The 16,379-nt window shown below is 43.6% G+C and overlaps 1 protein-coding gene across 2 annotated transcripts in view; it reads right to left on the reverse strand.

The window, feature by feature from the left end:
- The window catches only part of HMGB1 (high mobility group box 1), a 157,871-nt gene that overhangs the window by 6,233 nt on the left and 135,259 nt on the right, over window positions 1-16,379 (reverse strand). The gene's annotated exons all lie outside the window — the stretch shown is intronic.

The following is a 16,379-nucleotide window of genomic DNA, read 5'->3' on the forward strand; positions in this document are numbered from 1 at the left end:
ATCTGAATGTGTGTGTATGCCGGGCAAAGAGGCTGAGGCGGGAGAGGCAGAGGCAGAGGCAGCAGCTGCTACGGGAAAGCAGAGCTCTATGGTGTATGTGTGCATGTGTCTAACCCAAGCCAGCCCCACACCGGAGCGGCCGCCGGAGCGAAAAGGGCCTGACTTTTCCACAAGTGTCTCCAACTCCTCAGGCAAAAGAGACACCCACAGGTCTCCCCCCCCCTTCTTGCCCCACATTCACGCCCAAAGCCGTTGAGATAAGAGGCCCCAGGCTTTTAATGGCCCTTCAAAAGTGAGGGCGACACTATGGGATCATGTCCCCTGAAAACTGGGGTCTCTGCTGGTGCTGAGGGGCGGAAGCCGCCGAGCCTCGAGCCCCTCAAAGGTCTCTCATTGCGTTACACTTTAGGTCTCTGGAAAGGCAGGGCTTCTATAAGAAAGTGACATGATCCAGCCAGCCGGGTTTAAAATACCCCTTTTCTGGGCTCATAAGCCGTCAAGTCAGGCTCGCTGAGCAGCTGAAATCTTGAGTCAGTGAGCAGGCATTCAGTTTCACCCTTTTTCTTGGTTTGATCGAGTTTCACAGCATGTCTAGAACTTTTTATTTAAATACAAAGCACTGTCTTAACTTCCTGGAAATCAAATAATTATTCCATGTAATTAAAGAACAGCCACTTCGTTTTGATATGGGGTACTCTAGCAGGAAATGTTTGTGAGGCCCTGGTAGAATTAGCAAATTCATTAGAGACCACATTCTAAACTGTTTGGCTATTTTATTTGACTTGGTGTGGATTACTGTTATAATCAAACGAATCCTTGTGATGCTATCTTTCCCTCCCATCACACCACTTAGTGCATCCATGTAACTGCTCTAGGATTACAGGAGTTGTAGGTATATGGTTACCCGAAGGATTAGATGCAGGCAGAGAGTGCATGTGCCCAAATCCACAGGCTGTGGTTTCTCTAACTCACCAAGCTGGCTGGTATTAATAGACATACTTACGTCTGTAGAGAAAATGTGCTGGCTGTAGTGGCCAGTTCTGAAGACTCTACAGTTATATCAGTCCTTTATGAAACTACTATCTATTCCTTTTAGCCTGAGCAGACCACGCCCCTATTCAGTTATAACAGACTTCCCTTTTTTTTCACTCTCTAATGGTATTTTGTACACTTCTAAATCCAACAACCAATTCCTCCAAATGTAACCGATCAAATTTGGAATAAATCACCTACATCGTGTTAATTTGATTTTTTATGTCGCTTATAAGCATCCATAACCTAATTTATTTCCTCAAATGTATTAAACTACTTGAGAGTAAGCTTAGATAATCTTTCCTGTTTTAATGTTGATTTCTTTTTAAAAGAAAATACACTATTGGACTCAGGGATTATAGTCTTGGTGAATGGACAATATATCACACATGCACATGAAAAAGACTATAATATTAAAGAGGATATAAATTGGTATACTGCACATACAGTGTTTCAAGATAATATATCTAAAGTTAACTTTTATGTTGTTATTTTCACACATATTTACTATCCTCTGCTTCCCTCTACTAATCATTCAAATTTTATATTTCATTTAAATCTAGATATTTATTTCAATACTGTCTTATCTTCTCAATGTCTCATATTACAAAATATTCATGAGAATGATTAAGATACTTTCAGTGGCATCCATGATATTAAAATTTGACGATTAGTTGAATATGGCACTATCAATATTTTCCAGGAGCAGTGTTGGCTTTGTACTGGCACGGCCATACACTTTACTTGTTGTCTATACCAGCTTGCTCCTGCCAGGGTGCATTTATGGCCACAGGACATCTTGACAGCAATGGGCCCACACAAGGTTTCTATTTTGACAGGATGACATGGTGAGTAATAGGCACTGGAATTGAATAGACTTGGGTGCAAATCCCAGCTCTGCTACTTACTAGCTGTATGATCTTTGGGCATGTTTTTAAACCTCCATGCTTCAATTCTCTCAGCTATAAAATGGAGGGGACCACAGGGTTGTAAAGATTAAACTTTTTTTAATGTTTAAAATTATATAGACCCCTTCAATCCCATAATTTAGAAAACCTCAAGTGCAGTTAACCTTGAGTTTTCCTTCATATTTGAATCTTATATGAAGGCAGTGATTGCAAATCTAGTGAATTTTTTGTTGTTGTTGTTGTTATTGTTGTTGTTTGAGACAGAGTTTTGCTCTTACTGCCCAGGCTGGAGTGCAGCGGTGCACTCTCGGCTCACTGCAACCTACACCTCCTGGTTCAATCGATTCTTCTGCCTCAGCCTCCCGAGTAGCTGGGAATACAGGCATGTGCCACCATGCCCGGCTAATTTTTTATTTTTAGTAGAGACGGGATTTCACCATGTTGGTCAGGCTGGTCTTGAACTCCTGACCTCAGGTGATCCGCCCGCCTTGGCCTCCCAAAGTGCTGGGATTACAGGCATGAGCCACTGCACCCGGCCTTGTTTTGTTTTTTTTAAATCCTAACCTCAAACAATGCTAATCTTCCCCTAGTCTGGTGATGGTACCTTTATTTATTCCCAAGTTTAACAGAGACTATATCAGAGAGAAGAGTTTAAAAACCACCACTTGCAGGCAATTCATTTCTTATATTTGATTTTCTGTGATATAGGCAGGGAAGAACATAAAAAAGACAGAAATTTTAAAATAAAACCAACATCTTCTAGCTCTAACCCCACAATCTTGATGTTCCTTTATGATATTAGACCCTTTTCTTCTTCCACATGAATCCTTAGTCACAAGTTGACATATTTTACTTTACAGTTATTGGGTTTTTGTTGTTGTTGTTTTTATGAGACAGGGTCTCGCTCTGTTGCCCAGGCTGGAGTGGAATGGCACGATCTCAGCTCACTGCAACCTCCACCTCCCGGGTTCAAGCAATTCTCGTGCCTCAGCCTCCCAAGTAGCTGGGACTACAGGCATGCACCACCATGCCCGGGTAATTTTGAATTTTTATAGAGACAGGGTTTCGCCATGTTGGTCAGGCTGGTCTTGAACTCCTGACCTCAAGTGATCTGCCCGCCTCGGCCTCCCAAAGTGCTAGGATTACAGGCATGAGCCCTGGTACCCGGCCAAGTTATTGGGTGTTTTATCCCAAATTACAAAGTCATCCAGTTGAAGAGGCCTGAATACCCTCTCCCATGCTCAATTTAAACAACTGAATTACAGATCGTCATTAATATACTTTATGCCCTTCCTCCATCCCCTCTAGGATAGCGGAAGTACCTCTTTTCTGTAATCCTGTAATATTGTGTATATTAATTACTGCAATCACAATTGTGGTTCTCCAGTTGTATCTGCTTATCCCACTGCACTGTACACCTTAAAGGCAAGAACTCTGTATTTTTTTTTTTTTTTCTGAGACAGGTTATGGCTGTATTGCCCAGGCTTGAGTGCAGTGCAGTGGCATGATCACGGCTCACTGCAGCCTTGACTTTCTGGGACTGAAGCCATCCTCCCACCTCAGCTTCCTGGGAAGCCAGGACTACAGGTGAGTGCCACCACGCCCGGCCTATTTATTTATTTATTTGAGACGGAGTCTCCCTCTGTCGCCAGGCTGGAGTGCAGTGGCACAGTCTTGGATCACTGCAACCTCTGCGTCCTTGGTTTAAGTGATTCCCCTGCCTCAGCCTCCCGAACAGCTGTGACTACAGGCGCGTGCCACCACGCCCAGCTTATTTTTGTATTTTTAGTGGAGACGGGGTTTCACCATGTTGGCCAGGATGGTCTCCATCTCTTGACCTTGTGATCTGCCCGCCTTGGCCTCCCAAAGTGCTGGGATTACAGGCATGAGCCACTGTGCCCAGCCCCAGCTAATTTATTTTTATTTTTATTTTTTGTAGAGACAAGGTCTCTCCATGTTGCCCAGGATGGTCTCAAACTCATGGGCTCAAGCGATCCTCCTAGCTTGGCCTCCCAAAGTGCTGGGATGACAGGCATGAACCACCGTGCCTGGTGCTGGCTATTTTTTTTTTTTTGTAGAGGCAGGGTCTCTCCATGTTGCTCAGGCTGGTCTCAAACTCCTTGGCCTCCCAAAATGTTGGGATTACAGGCATGAGAAACTGAGCCCAGCCCCTATCTTTGAATCCCAAGCACCTAGCAGAGTACTTGGCATACAGCAGGCATTAAACAAAGCCCGTTGCATAAATGAATTAATAGCTGAAGGAGTACGTATTGCAAATTATTGTTTTAACCTTCCTCTTCTATCTTTAGATCTAAAAGCATTTAGGTCTTTCTAAATCAAAAGGCAGGAAAATAGAATAAGAAGCGAATGTTAGGATACTAAGATTGAGGATAGGTGCCAATTACATCTCACTGACGTAACTTAAAAAGGGAGAGGCACAGTTGGAGGGTGAGAGGGGATCTCAAATGTAGAGAAACACATATAGTCTAAGCATTTACCAGTTTCCATTTAGGCCAAGATTATTCCTTGGTGGATACAGTGAACTATGGCAAGCCAAATTAGACTTTATCACAGAAAACTGCAAGATTGTCTGCCCAAAGATTGTTACCAATTGGCTTTTTATTGTTTTATTTTATTTTATTTTATTTTTGAGACGGAGTCTCACTCAGTCGTCCAGGTCGGAGGGCGGTGGCGCGATCTTGGCTCACTGCAACCTCTGCCTCCTGGGTTCAAGTGATTCTCCTGCCTTAGCCTCCCAAGTGGCTAGGATCACAGGCGTGTGCCACCACGCCCAGCTAATTTTTGTATTTTTATTAGAGACGGGGTTTCACCATGTTGGCCAGGCTGGTCTTGAACTCCTGACCTTAGGTGATCCACCTGCCTCGGCCTTCCAAAGTGCTGGGATTACAGGTGTGAGCCACCATGCCCAGACTTATTTATTTATTTATATTTAATTAATTAATTAATTAATTTTTTGAGACAGAGGCTTGCTCTATTGCCCAGGTTGGAGTGCAGTGGTGTGGTCTCAGCTCACTGCAACCTCCACCTCCCAGGTTCAAGCAGTTCTTCTGCCTCAGCCTCCCGAGTAGCTGGGACTACAGGCACGCGCCATGGCTAATTTCTGTATTTTTAGTAGAGACAGGGTTTCACTGTATTGGACAGGCTGGTCTTGAACTCCTGACCTCGTGATCCACCTGCCTTGGCCTCCCAAAGTGCTGGAATTACAGGTGTGAGCCAGCGCGCCTGGCCTATTTTATTTTATCTTTAATTTAATGTTTGTCTCCCATGTTCAACCAAACCAATGGTTGGTTTTTTTTTTTTTTTTTTTTTTTTGAGACGGGGTTTCACTCTTGTTGCCTACGCTGGAGTGCAGTGGCGCGATCTCGGCTCACTGCAACCTCTGCCTCCCAGGTTCAAGTGATTCTCCTGCCTCAGCCTCCCAAGTAGCAGAGATTATAGGCATGGGCCACCACACCTGGCTAATTTTTTTTTTTGTATTTTTAGTAGAGACGGGGTTTCACCATGTTAGCCAGGGTGGTCTCGAACTCCTAACATCAGGTGATCCACCCGCCTCCGCCTCCCAAAGTGCTGGGATTACAGGCATGAGCCACCGTGCCCGGCCTTTTTTTTTTTTTTTTTTTTTTTTTTGAGATGGAGTTTCGCTCTTGTTGCCCAGGCTGGAGTGCAGTGGCACCATCTCGGCTCACTGCAACGTCCACCTCCTGGGTTCAAGCGATTCTCCTGCCTCAGCCTCCGGAGTAGCTGGGATTACAGGCACGCACCACCATGCCTGGCTAATTTTTTGTAATTTTAGTAGAGATGGGGTTTCACCATGGCCAGGCTGGTCTTGAACTCCTGACCTCAGGTGATCCGCCCGCCTAAGGCCTCCCAGAGTGCTGGGATTACAGGCATGAGCCACCACTGCTGGCCACCAATGGGCTTTTAAAACTTAAAAGGTGACTAGGTGTGGTGGCTTATGCCTGTAATCCCACTACTTTGGGAGGCAGAAGTGGGCGGATCACTTGAGGCCAGGAGTTCAAGACCAGCCTGGCCAACACGGCAAAACCCTGTCTCTACTAAAAAGACCAAAATGAGTCCGGGTGTGATGGCGCATGCCTATAGTCCCAGCTACCTGGGAGGCTGAGGCACGAGAATCACTTGAACCCAGGGGGTGGAAGTTGCAGTGAGTGGAGACTACACCAGAGTGCCACAGAGCGAGACTCTGTCTCAAAACAAAGATACAAATAAAAAACTCTGACGTAAAAAAAATACAACATGCAAGGCCAGGCACAGTGGCTCACACTGGTAATCCCAGCACTTTGGGAGGCCGAGGCAGGTGGATAACTTAAGGTCAGGGGTTCGAGACCAGCCTGGCCAACATGTTGAAACCGCATCTCTACTAAAAATACAAAACTTAGCCAGGCATGGTGGCGCACACCTGTACTCCCAGCTACTCCGGAGGCTGAGGCATGAGAATCGCTTGAACCTGGGAGACAGAGGTTGCAGTGAGCTGAGATGGTGCCACTGCACTCCAGCCTGGGCTACAGAGAAAGACTCCATTTCAAAACAAAACAAAACAAAACAAAACAATACAGAAAACAACAACAACAAAAATGCAGACTGGGAGCTGTAAGTTTTTCATTGGTTGAAAATATTGATCTCTCCCAATGCAATGAGTCCTAAAGTCAAGCTATTTGAATTCTCTTGTCTGCTTTGCAAAACAGGCCAGTTTCGGAAAAGGAGAGGAAACACTAACCCAAAATGTCTGATGAGGTCAACCATATAACCATACAACCATACTAAGGATCACACATACTGAAAACTTTTTTTTTTTTTTAGGGCAGTGAAAATAAAGGAATGAGGCATTCAGGAAAAGAAGAGAGCACAGGTTTGTGAACTCCAGACTAGAAGCAAGGATACTGACATCCAATCCCCTCAATTCACTATGCACGGACCTCTCATAGTCACCAAGGTCTATGCTCAGTTTCCTCAACATTTCCTTAGGGCTGTCACTACCTTAGTCTAACTTGAAAGGATGTTTCATGACTAAATGGAGAGGCAAGAAGAAAGACCAGAGGCGAAAGAGAGGGAGATGGTGCTATATGTGTTCATGTATGGAGAAGGAGAACCTCTTCCCCAGCTGCTTAAGTACCTCCTGCCTCAGCCCGAGTTTTCCGGGGGACATCAGCAGCTTTTCCGTGGGCAGCATTGATGGCTATGGCACAGAAAATTGTACCAAAGCTAATTTATGTCAATAATTTCTCTAGAATTGGATGATTTTACTGGTTAGTAAGGGGAAAATATCAGACCTTTCCTTAAGAGGCCTGTCCTCTGGTTAGTCAAAGAATGGTACACGTGACGAGTGGAAAACGCAGTAGTAAAAGTTCTTACAGAAAGGTGATCTAAGTTCAGAAAAGATCCCTATATTAGGTCTTGATCTCAATAATCACATCAAACATCAAATTCAGCTGCTCTATTAAAACTGCCTTACACCTTCAGAATAAATGCTTATCACACACCCACGCAGATGGCTATAATCAAGGAGATAGACAGTAGCAAGCATGGGTGAGCATGTGGAGAAAGAAACTGGAACCCTTATGCACACTTGTGGAAATGTAAACGGGCAGGTGTTTTGGAAAACAAGCTGACAGTTCCTCAAAAGGTTAAACACAGATAGATAGCAGTTGACCCAGCAATTCCACTCCTAGGTATATACCCAAAAGAAACAAAAACATGTCCACACACACTTGTACATGAATCTTCATAGCAGCATTATTTGTAACAGTCAAAAAGTGGAAAACACCCAAATGCCCATCAACTGATGAGTGGATAAATCGAACGTGGTATATCCATACACATACATATATATTTGACATTATGCTAAGTGAAAGAGCCCAGACATAAGAAGGCCACATATTGTATGATTCCATTTATATAAAATATCCAGAACAGGAAATATTATAGACAGGGAAGTAGATTAGTGGCTGCCAGGGTTTGGGGAAAAAGAGAGTGCCTGCTAATGGGTATGGAGTTTCTTTTAGGGGTACAAAAATGTTCCAGATTAGATTATAGTAATGGCAGCATGACCTGGTAAACATGCCCAAAACTATTGAATTGTACACTGTAAGTGGGTAAATTACATGGTGTATGAATCATATTTTGATAAAGCTATTTTTTAAAAAGCAATAAATGTCTTACGAGTGGTTTTGGTTAACTAAGGAAAGACAGGAACAATGGAACACTCCCTCGCCAACTTTGCCCATTTCTTTCCTGCTGTTCATGGTGTTTAACACCTTGTGAAAAAGATGGTCCTCTTCATTAGGTAGAATTTTCATCTATTATTGGAGTTACATATTCTGTGCTTAAAGTATATTTTTGCTACAAAATATTATAGTAATTTTAAACAAGCGCTTTTATAGGGATACTGTGGGAGGCTCTTCTGGAGAGCCGGGGGTGACCGTAATAAGGATGCCCAGCCATGAAGGGTTAGGACTGACAGCGTAAACTGGCCCCTCTCTGGCCTTATCTGACCCACAGACGTTTCATTTGGTCAAAGCGGTGTTTTAAAAAGGTAGACATTGGGCAGGTATGGTGGCTCACACTTGTAATCTCAGCACTTTGGGAGGCCGAGGCAGAAGAGGAGTTCGAGGATTCAGTAAGCAGTGATTGAACCACTGCACTCCAGCCTGGGCGACAGAGCGAGATGGTCTCTCTCTCTCTTTTTTTTTTTTTTTTTTGAGATGGTTTCGCTCTATCGCCTAGGCTGGAGTGCAATGGTGCAACCTTGGCTCACTCTCTCTCTTTTTTTTCTTTTCTTTTTTTGTTTTTTTTTTTTTTTTTGAGACAGGGTCTCCCTTAGGCTGGAGTGCAGTGATGCAACCTCAGCTCTCTCTCTCTCTCTCTTTTCTTTTTTTTGAGACAGTCTCGCTCTGTCGCCTAGGCTGGAGTGCAGTGGTGCAACCTTGGCTCACTGTCTCTCTCTCTCTTTTTTTTTTTTTGAGACAGGGTCTCGCCTAGGCTGGAGTGCAGTGATGTGACTTCAGCTCACTGTCTCTCTCTCTCTCTTTTTTTTTTTTTTTTTTTTGAGATAGGGTCTCACCTAGGCTGGAGTGCAGTGGCGTGACCTCGGCTCACTGCAGTCTCCTCCCACCTCTCCCCTCCCTTCACCCCACCCCAAGTAGCTGGGACTACAGGTGCGCACCATCATGCCTGGTTAATTATGTTTTTGTATTTTTTGTAGAGATGGGGGTCTCTCCATGTTGCCTGGGCTGGTCTTGAACTCCTGGGCTCAAGTGATCTGCCTGTCTCGGCCTCCCAAAGTGCTGGGATTACAAGCGTGAGCCAATGTGCCCGGTTTGAGACCATCTCTAAAAAAAAAAAAAAAAAAAAATTCCCTGGGTGTGGTGGTGGCGCTCACCTGTAGTTCCACCTACTCACTCAGAAGGCTGAGATAGGAGGATTGTTTGAGCCCGGGAGTTTGAGGCTGCAGTGAGCTATGATCCTGCCATCACACTCCATCCAGCCTGGGCAACAGAGAGAGACCCTGTCTCTAAACAAACAAACAAAACCCAGAAAACAGTAGAAATCTTCACAATAAAAAATCCAGATATTTGGCTTCTTTTGAAAAGTGAGAGATCTGATAAGGTTGGGTTCACATTTCCACATGGGGAGGATGGTTGGAATGAAGAGTAACTGCCTCCCTCAAAGAGGTCAGGGTTCTCAAGTTTACCACAGTCCCCGCCATTCCCTAAGTGGTTAGCCTGACTTTTCACCCAATCACATCACCTCCCTGGCCCCTGTAGACATTTGAGTTGGGGCCTAAGCATTTCATATGATTGTAAACTGTAATTCTGAAATTTTCTTGATCAGAGATTCTTTTTATAGGAAACACTTATTGTCATCATACAAACCATAGAGTGGGAAACTGAGAAACAGAACTGTTGTGATATCGCAGGTGGCATGTACTTTTTTTTTTTTTTTTTTTTGAGACGCAGGTAGCAGGTACTCTCTCTCAATTTTTTTATTTTGAGACAGAGTCTTACTCTTTTGCCCAGGCTGGAGTGCAGCCTCATTGCGACCTCAGCCTCTCAGGCTCAAGCTCAGCCTCCCGAGTAGCTGGGATTACAGGCGCAAGCCACCACACTCAGCTAATTTTTTGTATTTTCAGTAGAGATGGGGTTTCACCATGTTGGCCAGACTGGTCTCGAACTCCTGACCTCAAGTCTTCTGCCCACCTCAGCCTCCCAAAGTGCTGGGATTACAGGCCTGAGCCATCGCGCCCAGCCAGCATGTACTCTTGAGATGAGGAAGAGAGTGGCTGTGCTGCCAAGAGAGGATGTCTTATGGCCCAGACAAAAGACTAGACAACAAGCTTTATTTAGTATGTGTCTCCCATGTGCTAAGCACTATACATAGAGTATTTTGTTTATGGCTGGTGTGATGGCTCACGCTTGTAATCCCAGCATTTTGGGAGGCAGAGGTGGGTGGATCACTTGAGCCCAGGAGTTCAAGACCAGCCTGGCCAACATGGCAAAACCCCAGCTCTACTAAAAGTACGAAAATATTAGCTGAGTGTGTTGGCATGTGCCTGTGATCCCAGATACTAGGGAGGTTCAGGCACGAGAATCACTTGAACCCATGAGGCGAAGGTTAGAGAGAGCCAAGATCATACCACTGTGCTCCAGCCTGGGCAAAAGAGCGAGATTCTGTCTCAAAAAAAAGAAAAAAAAAAGATTTTGTTTAATCCTAACAGTAATCCTATAAGGCCAGGATGCTTATCTGTCTTTTACAGGCAATACTAAGGGAGGCTCAGAGAGATTCATTGAATTGTCCAAGGTCACACAGCTAGTTAGCAACAAAATTGACCCAGTTCTGAGTCCAAAGCCTTGTGTTTTCTCCACTAAAGCCATATGATCTTGCGGTTATTAGCCTAGCTAATAAAATAAAAACGGTATCACATTTCCCCACCTAAATATGCATCACAGCCCCGTAGGAATACTGACATAACGTTTGAAAGGCACAGTTCACATTCTTGGCTTTCAAGGTCTTTGAATAGGACCCTTACAGTTTGCATATATAAAATCTGAAAAAACTTTAATGAAACAATACCTACCATTGTTGCGATGGACTCCGATTTTTTTTCCTTCACATTTTAAATTTACTTCCCAATCCATCCATAGGCCCTGCGGTTTGTGAAACATGGAATTAGAGCAACAGTAAAGAAGTTCCATTTCCCATTCAGGGTAACATCAGGCCTAACTGACAAGTGCAGGTGCTGAGGCTGATTGAATAGGACAGAAAGGAGCAGCCAGGGGAGATGCCGAGCACCCAGGGCCTGCAGCCAAGCTCCCCAGCAGACCAAATGAGGCTTGTGCCAACACAGTGGGCCTGTCCGAAGCCCAGAGAAAGGCTCTGAAGACAGAAAAGGGGACTGCCTTGCTCTGCCAGGGAGGCCCAAGACAAAAAACAGCATTCCAGGCCAGAGAATGCCAGGAAATGCAAAGATGCTTGCAAATTTCTGAAGCCTGGGAGAGAAATCCTAGCAGACCTGACAGATATCTTCCTCACATGAGCCTCACACAAGGCTCCCCACCTTGGATTTGCCTCTAACTAAAATCACAGGCTGGAAATGCAGAAGTCCCTCTGCCAGTGAGGAGCTGGACCAGTTGGGACAGACAGCCCTACCATCCAAGTTACCAGGCCTTTTTGTTTAAAAAACACTGAGTGCCCAAAGCGGTTTGTAAGGGTAAACAGAGGGTGACTGCTAACCCATACCTGAAGGTGTTAAAGAAAAAAAAATCAACAACAAAAAACGTGTATGCTTTTTCTGAAAGGTTGCTGTTGATCCTTGTTGTAAGGTTTCCTTTTGACTTACAAGAATGGAAATGAGGAAGGAGGAAAGAGATAGCATGGTTCACTACAGTCTAACATAAGTACTACCAGCAAATTGATAGTCATGTTCAGAAATGAACTCTGCATTGAACACACTCATGGCATTTGACCAGTGATTTTGCTTCTAGGAAATATTCAGAAATAAGTAAAAAGTGGCCAGGCATGGTGGCTCACTCCTGTATTCCCAGTACTTTGGGAGGCCAAGGCAGGAGGATCACTTGGGCCCGGGAGTTCAAGGCTGCAGTGAGCTGTCATTGTACCTGTGAATAGACACACTCCAGCCTGGGGACAGAGTGAGACCCTGTCTCTAAAAAGAATTATTTTTAATTAAAAAAATTATGAATTGCAGCATTATTTATAATGTGGAAACAACCTAGATGTCCAATGAGAGGTTTGGCTAAATGCATTTTAATCTGCCTTTATGATGCACTGTTATCATTATAACACTATCAAATTCTTATGAATACTAAACTGAATGCCTTGCAAAAATATACACAATATCTTGTGAGAAAAACTATTTTCAGAAGGATCCCTGTTTGAAAAAGAGTATGTATGAATCCAGAAAAGACTGAAAGAATATACTAATAAATGTTAATCATATTTATTTCTGATGGAAGATAATCTTTGCTTTCTTTTTCTTTTCTTCTTTGAGACAGGGTCTTGCTCTGTTGCCCAGGCTGGAGTGCATTGGCACAATCATAGCTCACTGCAGCCTCAAACTCTTGGGCTCAAGTGATCTTCCCACCTCAGCATCCCAAAGTGCTTGGATTATAGGCATGAGCCACATGGTGCCCAGCCCCCAAATCCCAATTTCTTTTTTCTTTTCTTTTCTTTTTTTTTTTTTTGAGACAGAGTCTCCCTCTGTCACCTAGGCTGGAGTGCAGTGGCGCGATCTCAGCTCACTGCAACCTCTGCCTCCCGGGTTCAAGCGATTCTCGTGCCTCAGCCTCCCAAATAGCTGGGCCAAATCCCAATTTCTAAGAGAAGAAATGTGCTACTAGAGGACTCAAAGATTCAGATAATTTTACAAATTCAGCATTACTCTAGAAACTGTTCCCTATGGGGAAATACTCCCTATAAAGATAAATATGCACATTTATCATAGCTCTAAACTTTTACCTCTTGTCACTATTGATGTGTCTTCTCTAATAGCTATTCATTCTTTCCCTGTAATTTGGACCTTAGTCCGAATCTTTGCTTCTCTTCTGCTCTCTTTAAGACCTCAGTGACCAACTCTTCTTAGAGGCGTTTTAAACACTGTCATTATGTAAATGACCCTTGGTTTCCATTCCAGCCCCAGGCTGTATCCTGGACTTCAGACTCCTATTCCCACCACTCACCAGTTTTGCAAGCTCTCCAGTTTGCCCTCTAAACCTTACCTCTTTCCGATTTCACTACCTGCAGAACTCCCACACTGGCTCAAATTCTAGCAGTTGTTTTTGACTCCCCTTTCTCCTCTCCCCTCACACCAACTTCAGTAACATTCAAGTCACAAGAGTTTTTGAATTCTTTTTTTCACTTCTTTTGTTCTGGCATTTATTATTTTGTGGTTAAGAATGGAGGCTTTGGAACCGGACACCTCTAAGTTTAAAATCCTGGTCCTGGTGCTTACTAGCTGTGTCACCTTGGGCAAAGTGAATGAACCTCTCTGAGCCTCAGCTGCTTCCATAAAATGATGATATCACCTTTGCAAGAGTGTTGTGAGTTTCAATGAGCTCATATACCTAAAGAGCTCAGCCTACAGTGTAAATCGCTTAGAACACTGTAAATGATCAACAGATGTTGGATGTTATTATAATTTTCCTAATGCACACAGCTCCACTGCTTTAAAAACTTTTTATTTAACTACAATGTTTTCTTCCAAATTAACTACAAAATCCTCTTCTGGCCCTCAGGGCCCTCCCTAATCTGACAGTTTCTCTCTTGCTTTCCCTCCTGCTGCCCTCCTGATTTCTAATCAAACTGGACCTTGTACTTTCCCACCTTCGAGATTCTGGTCACACTGTTTCTCTGGCCTGTAATGTCCTTCCCCCTCCTCTGCTGCTAAAACCCAATCTCTCCTTTTAAATGTTTACTGTGTGACAATAAAGATGCTTTTGGAAGTTAAAGCATGTGATTTTCTACATATAACCATAAATCATAGAAGTTCATAAACTCCTTCAAAATGTATTGCCTTGTGTGGAATATTTACTTTGACACCAAAATGTGTATTCGTTAAATTCAATGAATTCAGTCTACGTTTCGTTTATTTATATATTTGTTCATTTATTTTAATTGTAGAGATGTGTAGAATATTCACTTTGACAACAAAATGTGTATTCACTAAATTCAATGAATTCAGTCTAGGTTTTCTTTAAATATATATTTGTTTGTTTATTTTAATTTTAGAGATGGGGTCTCACTATGTTGCCCAGGCTCAAGGGATCCTCCTGCTTCAGGCTCCTGAATAGCTGGAACTACAGGAGACCACTGCACTCAGCTCTAGGTTTTACATTTGGATGAAACCTATTTAGATTTGCATGAAATTAGCCCAGTTTCACAGGAGCAGTGTGGGTGATGTAGATGCCCTGGGTGAAGCTGGTAGAACTCAGGGAAGGAGAGCCAGGCCTCAGTGAGGACCTGCTCCCTTCTGTGTCGGTCGCTCTCATGCAGTGCTATGGTTCCTCTGGCACCTAGTACAGCCACTTTCCCTCCTTCCCTCGCTCCTTTTTCTGTCTCCTCTCCTCCCCGCCCTTCTCTCTCATGCTTGGCAAACACAGTGCCTAAAGTACCTAGTTCCTGGGATTTATATGTGCCAAGTGGCTTTGGGGAACAAGTTTTTCTCAAGTCCAAGCATCAAAAGGCACTTATTTCAACATTTCAGGGAAAAGTAGTAACTAAGGAAATCAATAATCTCATCCCAAGCAGAAGAATGGATTTTTGTGAGACTCTCCCTATGGTTTCCTGCTCAGCCTTTTAAAGAGGTGTAATATTAGTCTCTTGAATCTTTTTCCTCTTGTGTGTTTTTTTTTCTTTAACCTTACCTTAAGAAATAAATGTAAACTTGCAGGTAGAAACTATGTCCTGACCTAAGTATTATATGATAACAAGTTGTTTTCAAGTACTGTATGTTTGCTAAAGACAATTAGAAGACTCAAAAAAACACTTTCATGTATCTACACATTCTTCAGTGGCTAGAACTGAACTTTCGATCTTTTTCAGAGGGATTTTTTGATGGAGAAAAAAAAAAACCACAGATGAGATTAGAAGAAGATCTGCTACAGCAACAGAAAAAGAGAATGCCAAGAAGGGGAAGAGTGAAGGCTGGAGAGCAGAAGCCAATGCCAAAACATCCCGAAGCTACCCAACATCTAAGAAAGGTGGCCTGAGGGAGATTGCAAGCACTAACCGCTAAACGCTAAATGAAGGGTTAGATCTTATCTATGTCCAGAAGGAGTAATAAGAAAGAATGTGTATCTCCAAAAGCTGAAAGATTTGGACAGGACCCAAGGCGGAGGCCTGGCATTTTTCTAAATTGAGATGCCAATCCCATCATACCTTAGGACTATAAGATTCAAGGATGAAGACTGGCTCCCCCGGTGGGGCAAAATCAGTGGATGGGACACAACACATCTGCCATCATGATGAAAACAGTAAACCTCTACTGAGGTTCCACTCTTGAAGCGTGCCTCTGTCAGACCCTAGTTATCCAAGGCTGGTGCTCAAGGGAAAAAGGACGCAGTCTTGGAAGGCCAGGAAGCTTCTGTCTTACTCATTAGCCTGATATGCCAGCTCCATGTAGGTATTCTTAAGTCTTTCTTTTTTCTTTTGAAATGGAGTCTTGCTCTGTCACCAGTGCAATGGTGCCTCTTGGCTCACCACAACCTCTGCCTCCCAGGTTCAAGCGATTCTCCTGCCTCAGCCTCCTGAGTATCTGGGACTACAGGTGTGTGCCACCACGCCCAGCTAATTTTTGTATTTTTAGTAGAAACGGGGTTTGACCATATTGGCCAGGCTGGTCTCGAACTCCTGATCTCAAGTGATCTGCCTGCCTCGAGGTATTCTTAGTCTTAAATGTGCTACTGTAGACACATATTATTGTCACATAGGTTAATATTTCTCTTGGAGAAAGAACTGAGGCAGGACACCTGAAGGTACTCTTTCAGGCAACATTTTCACTTAGGAAAGTTCTAAATTGAGTTTGTATCGTTCCCTGTCCCTCCTCCTCTCCCTTTCTCTTTTCTCTTCCCTTCTCTCATTGTCCGAAAGATTAAATAAAACAAAAACCTACACACAAAAGCAACAGGGAGATCAAGACGGTAAAGACCAAGCTCATGTTTTATTAGTTAGCAGACAGTGGGGCTCAGGCCGCAAGCATCTATGGTGGGGCCAGGAGGGGGCAGAAACTAATATTTATTGGGCATTCACCATCTGCTAGGATCATAAATACTTTACCTCATTATAATTCTCACATCAAGCCTTTGGGGTGGGTGTTATTTTCGTTATTTTACAGGTGAGGAAATTAAGGTTGCCTAAGCTTACCCAGCTAGTGATCCAAACCCATCTTTC

This window comes from Gorilla gorilla, chromosome 14 (assembly GCF_029281585.2).
Source record: "Gorilla gorilla gorilla isolate KB3781 chromosome 14, NHGRI_mGorGor1-v2.1_pri, whole genome shotgun sequence".
Lineage (NCBI taxonomy): Eukaryota > Metazoa > Chordata > Mammalia > Primates > Hominidae > Gorilla > Gorilla gorilla.